At 33.8% G+C, this 10791-nt stretch overlaps 1 long non-coding RNA gene across 1 annotated transcript; it reads left to right on the top strand.

Annotated features, from left to right (window-relative positions):
* The first annotated feature begins 5531 nt into the window (after nucleotides 1-5531).
* On the top strand, nucleotides 5532-9087 carry LOC127735971 (uncharacterized). Its single transcript, XR_007998677.1, has 2 exons — nucleotides 5532-5758; nucleotides 8073-9087. It is a non-coding gene; the product is annotated as an uncharacterized LOC127735971 (long non-coding RNA).
* The last annotated feature ends 1704 nt before the right edge of the window (nucleotides 9088-10791 follow it).

The following is a 10791-nucleotide window of genomic DNA, read 5'->3' as shown; positions in this document are numbered from 1 at the left end:
ATTAATATTGAAAACGCCATATTATATAAACCTTTATTATATACATTAGCTAAGTAGATTGTTTTCACGTGACATGACGTAATACATATTAAATGTTACATAAATACTGCTTTGCAACCATATGTGATATCGATGACATGACGTCATACAGATTAAGGGTTTGATAAAGCCTTTTCAACCGTGACTGATATAGATATCATCATAGATGGCTCACAGCACGATTGTCAATGATTGTATTTACAACCAGTCAGTAAAATAAACTCGACTAAGAACTTTAATCCCTCGTGTGTGAGAGGTTACTGATCATGTAATGATCTATAATCCCTCGTGTGTGAAAGGTCACTGATAATGATCTGTAATCCCTCGTGTGTGAGAGGTTACTGATAACGATTTGTAACCCCTCGTGTAGAGTTTACTGATAATGATCTGTAATCCCTCGTGTGTGAGAGGTAACTGATAATGTTGTGTAATCCCTCGTGTGTGAGAGGTTACTGATAATGTTCTGTAATCCCTCGTGTGTGAGAAGTTACTGATAATAATTTGTTGCGTAATCCCTCGTGTGTGAGTGGTTACTGATAATGTTGTGTAATCCCACATGTTAGAGAGGTTACTGATAATGACATGTAATCCCTCCTATGTGAGAGGTTACTGATAATGATCTGTAATCCCTCGTGTGTCAGAGGTTACTGATAACGATTTGTAACCCCTCGTGTGTGAGAGTTTACCAATAATGATCTGTAATCCCTCCTGTGTGAGAGGTTACTGATAATGTTGTGTTATCCCTCGTGTGTAAAGGTTACTGATAATGTTCTGTAATCCCTCGTGAATGAGAGGTTACTGATAATAATATGTTGCGTAATCCCTCGTGTATGAGAGGTAACTTATAATGATCTGTAATCCCTTGTGTGTGAGAGTTTACTAATAACGATCTGTAACCCCTCGTGTGTGAGAGGTTACTGTTAATGATCTGTATTTCCTGGTGTTAGAGAGGTTACTGATAAGGTTGTGTAATTCATCGTGTGTGAGAGGTTACTGATAATGATCTTGAATTCCACATGTGTGAGAGGTTGCTGATAATGTTGTGGATCCCTCGTGTGTGAGAGGTTACTGATAATAATATGTTGCGTAATCCCTCGTGTATGAGAAGTAACTGATAACGATCTGTAATTCCTCGTGTGTGAGTGGTTACTGATAATGTTGTGTAATCCCTCGTGTGAGAGGTTACTGATAATGTTGTGTAATCCCTCGTTTATGAGAGGTTACTGATAATGATCTGTAATCCCTCGTGTGTGAGAGGTTCCTGATAATGTTGTGTAATCCCTCGTGTGAGAGGTAACTGATAATGTTGTGTAATCCCTCGTGTGAGAGGTTACTGATAATGTTGTGTAATCCCTCGTTTATGAGAGGTTACTGATAATGATCTGTAATCCCTCGTGTGTGAGAGGTTCCTGATAATGTTGTGTAATCTCTCGTGTGAGAGGTAACTGATAATGTTGTGTAATCCCTTGTGTGAGAAGTTACTGAAAATGTTGTGTAATCCCTCGTGTGTGAGAGGTTACTGATAATGATCTGTAATTCCTCGTGTGTAAGAGCTTACTGATAACGATCGGTAATTCATCGTGTGTTAAAGGTTACTGATAATGTTTTGTAATCCCTCGTGTGTGAGAGGTATCTGATATTGATCTGTAATCCCTCGTGTGTGAGAGTTTACTGGTAATGATCTGTTATCCCTCGTGTGTGAGAGGTTACTGATAATGTTGTGTAATTCCTCGTGTGTGAGAGGTTACTGATAATAATATGTTGCGTAATCCCTCGTTTATGAGAAGTAACTGATAATGATCTGTAATTCCTCGTGTGTGAGAGGTTACTGATAATGTTGTGTAGTCCCTCGTGTGAGAGGTTACTGATAATGTTGTGTAATCCCTCGTGTATGAGAGGTTACTGATAATGATCTGTAATCCCCCGTGTGTGTGAGGTTCCTGATAATGTTGTGTAATCCCTCGTGTGAGAGGTAACAGTTAATGTTGTGTAATCCCTTGTGTGAGAGGTAACTGATAATGTTGTGTAATCCCTCGTGTGTGAGAGGATACTGATAATGATCTGTAATTCCTCGTGTGTAAGAGCTTACTGATAACGATCGGTAATCCTTCGTGTGTGAGAGGTTTTTGATAATGTTGTGTAATCCTCGTGTGTTAGAGGTTACTGATAATGTTGTGTAATCCCTCGTGTGTGAGAGGTTACTGATAATGACCTGTAATCCCTCTTGTGTGAGAGCTTACTGATAACGATCTGTTATCCCTTGTGTGTGAAAGGTTACTGATAATTTTTTGTAATCCCTTGTGTGTGAGAGGTTACTGATAATGATCTGTAATTCTTCGTATGTAAGAGGTTACTGATAATGTTGTGTAATCCCTCGTGTGAGAGGTAACTGATAATGTTGTGTAATCCCTCGTATGAGATGTTACTAATAATGATCTGTAATCCCTCGTGTGTGAGAGCTTACTGATAACGATCTGTAATCCCTCGTGTGTGAGAGGTTATTGATAATGTTGTGTAATCCATTGTGTGTGAGTGGTTACTGATTATGATCTGTAATCCCTCATGTATGAGATGTTACTGATAATGTTGTGTAATTCCTCGTGTGTGAGAGGTTACTAATAATGATCTGTAATCCTTCGTGTGTTAGAGGTTAATGATAATGATCTTTAATTCCACGTGTGTGAGAGGTTACTGATAATGTTGTGTAATCCATCGTATATAAGAGGTTACTGATAATGATCTGTTATCCCTCGTGTGTGAGGGGTTACTGATAATGTTGTGTCGTTATGTTGCTGTCTCAATGATGAACACCCTATTTTTCCTTTTATTTGTGCGTTAACATAAGGAATCATACTTAACACAAAAATCTCCCTACATTGACAAAAAAAAAGAATTAATGAAACATAACAGGCTTTACAGTTTATTAGACACGCATTTTGTTTACATAAGACTCCTTTGGTAGCGGTCGTATCAAAATCGTATCTTTGCATGGGGTAGTAAACCCGTCGCGTTAGAATGTCTCTACTAAATCTAGTTAACCCCACCACATCCTGTATATGTACCAAATCAGACTATCTGGATCATGTGTATATCCTTGTTGTTTTTCTTTGTTTGTATGTCTGCTTTTTTTTTTTTTTCTCTCTCGGAGGAGTCGAGTGTTTGCGGTTGATGTGGTACAATGATGTACATGTACTGTGTGGTATTTTTGACGGTTAATGGTATCCCATTGTATGTGTTATTAAACAATTTATAAACAGTACATTTACAAAAATGACCACATCACTTACATGTCATGTGAGCACCAGATAGTTAACTACTGATCTGGTGATTACATCGCATTAACCTTTATTAAGTCCTTATTAGTTTCTGTATTCTTTATATATTCATAGCATTTTTCTTTACTTTTACAAATAGTGCTTTTTCTGTAAGATTTTCATTAAAATCATTTTAGTATTGATTTATTTCTATAATTATATGATTTCTTTATTCTGTACAAACCTCATTTCTGTAATCAGTATTTTATTACCTAATTTGTTAATTTTACAGAATTGTTCTGTATACTTTTGCACCACATTATTTTCTATTCTTTATTTTATTTTTTTTTTTTTGCAAATTTTTCTCTTTTTATTATTTTGTTTGGCCTTTATTCTTTATTTTTTAAATCCTATCAAGACCCTCAGATACCAGGCTTATACTTTAATGGGCAAGGCATGTGCTTACACATTTCTCCCCACATTTCGTTCAGACGACGTGAAGCAGAACGTTTATTATCGCGTCAAAGGTTCAATTACCTAAGTTGATTCAGTATCAACTTCTCCTAAAAATGGGTTTTAAATTTTTTTTTCAACATTAACGATTTGAGCTAGCTTTAACCAGTTTTTATTATATACATAATAGTATATATACAAGTAAATTGTATGACATTGTGTAATACAATCAATTGCGATCGTCCTGCATCGACTATCCGTGATGCAATCGATATCAGTCACGGCTGCAAGGCTTATCTGTATGACGTCACAATACAGGAAAAACATCTACTCGAAGGATTCATAACAAGTGAGAATTGAATATCGTTTGATATCAATTCGAGTTATTTAATTTCAATTCAATGATAAACGAGCCTTCATCGAGTTAATTATTACTATTCAAATTTAATAACGAGATTGTTGATCAGGGAGCTTATTCACAAAGCATCCGTTAACTAACGTCCGTGAAAATTCAACGTGGTATTCACAAAAGTTTCCGTAAACTTTGTTTTAACGGGTGCGGTATTAACGGGTCCGTAAGTATGCAAATTAAGCATACTTGATGTGTTGTTTGTTTTCATTGGTTCATAAATTAATGTGTCTTCATGGTATCATTGTGTATGATTATTTAAGGAATAACTGTAATATTTGTTTCTGTCTATGAAGACATAACATCAAAAATGTGTTGCACACTGAATAACTCGCGTAGTGGGTTTTTTAAAAGTGTGCACCACATTTTTGAGGTTATTTCTTCTTAATTTTTCTTCTTAATTTTTTTTTTTTATAATTATATTGTATAGATAGACGCTTATAATATATTTTCAATAATTGGAACCCGAATCAATGGTGTCTCAACATATATATTTCATGGCTTCTTAATTTTGGTAACTTCTTTTTGTAACCTTTTGTAACTGGTTCTTCTTGCTGCTGCTGCTTCTTTTTCTTCTTCATTATCTGTGACGTTTCTGTACATGACGTCATGTTTTACGCCTTCACAACGGAAGAACACAGTTGGAAAACAAGTCCTAGGAAACGTCCGTTGTCGTCAAGCTCTATCAGCAACAATAGCAGGGGGACTTAATTAGGTGGCGGTACAATCGTCGGCGACGACAAAAAGTACTCGAAAATCAACCGGCTAAAAAATCGACGTTAAACTATTTTTTTTTTACCTTGTCATGCTTTTATTATAATTGCTTTTTAAAGTTTGTAGGTTTTGTGAACAATATATTTTCAATACGATATAGAAACATTGTCGAAAATAACTTGTATTTGCTATTACTTCATCCTGTCCGTTGTAAAAATTATCAGTCAGTCATCTTTTTTGTTCGCCAAAAAACTCGAATTTAAATACGTTTGCGTATCCAAATACGGAAAAGAAATTTAAAAATTTTTAATGTAACCGGGTAACCTATTTTAAATTTCTACATAAATATGAAGCCATCATGTTTTACTCTTATACAATAATTTCAGTGACCACCAGGCATGCCATTTGTAGTTTGTTTTGGCATCGGTTCTACTTAAAGCAGTGAAAGTTCAGCTTCTTTGCATTGAAGATGTTACCAAAGTACTCTAAAATACTGATTTTATTAGAGATATGAATTAAATTATGATTAAACAGTGTTGTTTTTCACAATTCCAAACGATAACTTCATTGCAAAGTAACTACAACCCTTCTTGGTCCCCTACACAAATTGACGGTGACATTGTTTTCTTTTTTTAACACACGCCATATAACGTTAACAAAATATGTGTCAGGGTCATATTGTGCATAGTGAAAATTTACACATTAGAAAAGTGAAGCAAAGATCATGTTTATTACGTTTGAAACTGTACGTCTAAGAAAATTTCAGTCATACTGGCAACAAATCTGACCAAATAATGGCATGGACAAAAACACAAGAAATGGCAAGAGAAAAAAATAATTCTTTGCAATGGAAATCTCTGGAAAAAAAAACATGAAAGAAGAAACGAAGGTCAGTTTATTATACTCTACAAGTGAAAAACCTTAGTTATTGGATATCTACTTATTAAATAAGTTAAAGTAATAAGTGCAAAAAATAGCTTATCAAGTCGAACAAAAAATTTAATTCTTACAAAACTGAATTATTCACATAGTAAATTCTTGTCAAATTTTGCAATCATTAAGTAAAATGAACAAGATCTGTCCCATCAACTATCAAATAATTCTCTTGTAATGTGTTATATATATATACAATTATTTAGGTACAAGTATACAATATTTATTTATACCAGCTTACACAGCAACTGGAAGAGTAGACTAGAAGCCTCAATTTTTAGAATTTTTCTAAAAGTTTTACTTTCCTAATCTATAGAATACCCTGAGAAATTTGGCAAGGGCTACTGTGGTAGCTAATTTAATAATTTCATTTCATTTAATAATATAATGATTTTAAAATTCAGAAATATGCCACTTAAATAAATACTATCATTTTAAGTATTATCTTTTACAGAATTTCTATTGTTCAGTGAAAATAAGTTATTCTAAAATATTTTTGGTAAACATTTTTGATTTTCTGTAGGATATTTTCAAGGCAGTACTGCACTGTTCAACTAGGAAACAAAGATGGAGTTAAAAGGCCTTTTTGCTATGAAGTAACTATCATGACTCTGGGTCTCACTTTTTAGAATGTAAAAATCTAAATGATCAGTACTAGTAGTATTTATCATATTTATTTCCAAAAGATTTTTTTAAATTGTGACAAGATATTTTATTGCTTAAAACATTATTAGATGTATTTAGAAAAATTCTACCAAGAGTGATCTTACATCCCATTATTACAATTACAATGAAAATTTAATCAGCCAGAGCTAATTTATATCAATTGAAATTCAGCTAGTTTTCTAGGAGACATTTCATAATTTTTAACCAATTTATTGTCTTTTAATCTTGACCTCTTATCCTTCTCTGAAAAGGAGGCAGGTATGTCTTGTTAATATTAAAAAAACATAGTTCTAAATCGAATTTTGTTTATTTTCTTCTTGATTTTTGTGATGATAACTCCCGGGTGATAACTCCTTTTCCTTGATTTTGTTGGATTTTTATTTTTGACTTGTGATATCAAGGGAGATAACCACTTGCACAAAATCGGCAAAAAACCACCGCTTCGTGTTGAAAATAACTTGACGTTTGCGTATCAAAAACTCTGTTGCCTGGATATTCATATCGAGTGTTTGTCTTAAGGAGATGCCTAATTAAATTCAAATTCAGCCCATCATTTTTTGTTTCCTCGAATATATTTAGATTTTTTGATCAGGAGACTTGACAATTTTCACGCAAACTTCAGGTTTGAAGATCAAATTAAGAAAGAAGGACTTTTAGTTGATGTGTAAATTTTGAAGAGTGAAAATATATATACTTAAGATTATTTTGATTGGTACGTTTTTATCATGACAGTGGTATATTATTTAGAAAAAATGAGGTTTGTCTCTTCCGCAGTTTTACAGAATTTTCAATGTCACGTGACTCTATTGTTGCTGATAGGTTTGGGGTCAAACCGTGACCTGCTTTCCAACTGAACAATGGAGCAAGAGGATAGAAAGAGAAAGCCTAGATTTACAGAAATAGAGGTGTATGCCCTCATTTCCAAGGTGCACCAGAATTCTGATGTTTTGTTTTCGAAATTTAGCTACTCAATCACTAGTAAAAAGAAAAAATGAGATGGGGTGAGGTACACCGTTGACCACTTCTGAGGAAATTGTAGTTCCGCTGATTGGAGGACAGGAACTTTATGGTATTTTCGATGGAATAAGAACGGTAAGATTAGAAAGTCATAAGAACGGTAATATTAGAAAGAAGCAACAGCTTAAGGTTTTTTTTTTATAGATTCTATAAAATTAATCAATCCTTAAAAACAATATTTCAGTTGAAATATAATGTCGTATTTGGTTTCCTTTTAAACTGAAAATTTTGAAACCTTAATACGATTACATGTACACTATTGGCTGGTAATAGTGTGTTTGCACCACAACTCCGTTAACTAAGCGTAACGTTACCAAATTTCTTATGCATCGTTATCTAATCTTACCGTTCTTATGTCTATATAATCTTACCGTTTTATTTTTATTTTTGGTATTTGTTCGAATCATTTTGTGGGGTTTATTTAGCAAATTAAGGACTTCGCAAGGAGTGGGTATAATTTGTTTAGCTTTGCTAACAGTACCACCAGTTTTTAAAAGAAACACGCTAAATGAATACTCAATGAAAACTATTGTATATTAAAAAAATAATTGATACTTAAATTATATTGATTGAAATGTCTTTTTCAGGCAACAGAAACAATTGATTTTCATAGTAGTGATGAATGTAGCTTACCAGTTAGAACCTCCTAGCAGCAATGAATGAAGCTTCCCATTTAGAACCTCCTAGCAGTAATGAATGTAGCTTACCAGTTAGAACCTCCTAGCAGTAATGAATGTAGCTAACCAGTTGGAACATCAAATACATCTATGCATAATAACTTACATGTACCGTCAGCAGCAGTAATGAATGTAGCTTACCAGTTGGAACCTCCTAGCATTAATGAATGAAGCTTATCAGTTGAAATTTCCTAGCAGTAATAAATGTAGCTCACCAGTTGAAATCTTCTAGCAGTAATGAATGTAGCTTACCAGTTGGAATCTCCTAGCAGTAATAAATGTAGCTTACCAATTGAAATCTACTAGCAGTAATGAATGTAGCTTACCAGTTGGAACATCAAAAACATATATGCCTAATAGCTTACATTTACCGTCAGCAGCAGTAATGAATGTAGCTTACAAGTTGGAATCTCCTAGCAGAAATTAATGTAGCTTACTAGTTGGAATTTTCTAGCAGTAATAAATGTAGCTTACCAGTTGAAATCTCCTAGCAGTAATGAATGTAGCTTACAAGTAATCTCCTAGCAGTAATGAAAGTAGTCTACCAGTTGGACCCTCCTAGCAGTAGTGAATGTAGCTTACCAGTTGGCATCTCCTAGCAGTAGTGAATCTAGTTTACCAGTTGGAATCTCCTAGCAGATATGAATATAGGTTACCTGTAATTTCCTAGCAGTAATTAATGTAGCTTACCAGTTGGAATTTTCTAGCAGTAATGAATGTAGCTTACCAGTTGGAACCTACTAGCAGTAATGAATGTAGCTTGCCAGTAATCTTCTAGCAGTAATGAAAGTAGCCCACCAGTTGGAACCTCCTAGCAGTAATGAATGAAGCTTACCAGTTGGAATCTCCTAGCATTAATGAATGTAGCTTACCAGTTGTCATACTTTGGACGACAAAATTATTTTATTTATTAATATTACTTTTACTATTGAGTCTGTTTTTTGTGATATGCATTTGACGTGACTCTGTACTTATGTATATCGTCATACTTTGTACCACACAATTATTTTATTTATTAATATTACTTTTACTGTTAAGTCTGTTTTTGTTATATCCATTTTACGTGACTCTGTATTTATATTTTTCCCCTCATACTTTGAACGACAAAATTATTTTATGTCTACCTGTGCGAATTTCAAATGCGCGATTTTACGCAAGTACTTAAAACCTTCCATCCTTTATGGGTGGATCTTACATAGATAAATAAAATCGTATAATATAAGCAAAACGAGGATTTTAAATTTGATGTATGCCTTTTTGTGCTTCTTCGTTACATTTGTTTGTTTTTATAGTGATTAAGATGATAACATAATGTTGACTGCTGTACCCCTATTTTTGACATTTTTACCTATTGTGTCTGTTTGTTTTGTTCACGCATCGTTGTCAATATAATGGAATTTGATGCGACTGTCATACAAGTGAGAGGTTTAGCTAGCTATAAAACCAGGTTCAATCCACCATTTTCTACATAAGAAAATGCCTGTAACAAGTCAGGAATATGACAGTTGTTATCCATTCGATTGATGTGTTTGTTTTGTTTTGTTTTTATTTTGCCATTTGATTGGGGACTTTCCTTTTTGAATTTTCCTCGGAGTTCAGTATTTTTGTGATTTTACTTTTTACCAGTTGGAATCTCCTAGCAGTAATGAATGTAGCTTACCAGTTGGAATCTTCTAGCAGTAATGAATGTAGCTTACCAGTTGGAATCTCCTAGCAGTAATGAATGTAGCTTACCAGTTGGAATCTACTAGCAGTAATGAATGTAGCTTACCAGTTGGAATCTCCTAGCAGTAATGAATGTAGCTTACCAGTTGGAATCTCCTAGCAGTAATGAATGTAGCTTACCAGTTGGAATCTCCTAGCAGTAATGAATGTAGCTTACCAGTTGGAATCTCTAATACTAATATACCTAATAGTTTACATGTACCGCCAGCAGCAGAAACAACAAATATTACTACTTCTATGCCTTGTTGGGGTAAAAAAAAGAGTTCCACACCAAGCAAAGGTGACAGGTATATTACATAAGATACTCATACAGTTATAAGTATGCCTCATTGCTGCTAGACAAAAAATTATGTTTTATTGTAAAATTAACACTAACATTTAATCATTATTCACGCTTATTGATTCCTATGATAAAGATTTTATGAATAACTATACTCTGGTTTGAAATTTAGTTGATTTCTCTAATTAGTCGAGATCGAAAGATCTCAACGTCTACAACAATATCATCATTATCATACATTTCATCATTGCCCTCGTATTTCTGATCTCCATCCGGAAATTGTATGCCTTTTTTCTCACAAATCTTATGAAGAACACCAGTTGCAACAATTACTTTGATTGCATTCCTCAGTTCAATGGTACATGTAATTGCTCCACCTGTTAAGAGAGTTTATTATTTCCTCAAAGGTAAATACAATCAATTTAATGTGTAATTAAAAAATAATGGTTATTATTCTATATCAACCATCCGTAATGATATATCGATACCAGGTGTATGTATTATCTTGTCTTGTCTTGCTATATATATTTCACCAATACTTTTTTCCTGGAATTATATTTTTTCCGGTGGGGTGTTTGGATGAGATTTTTGCCAAATTTTGCTAATAATTATAGTTACAGCGGT

This window comes from Mytilus californianus, unplaced genomic scaffold (genome assembly GCF_021869535.1).
Source record: "Mytilus californianus isolate M0D057914Y unplaced genomic scaffold, xbMytCali1.0.p SCAF_3, whole genome shotgun sequence".
NCBI lineage: Eukaryota > Metazoa > Mollusca > Bivalvia > Mytilida > Mytilidae > Mytilus > Mytilus californianus.
This window is presented reverse-complemented; position numbering and strand designations above follow the sequence as displayed.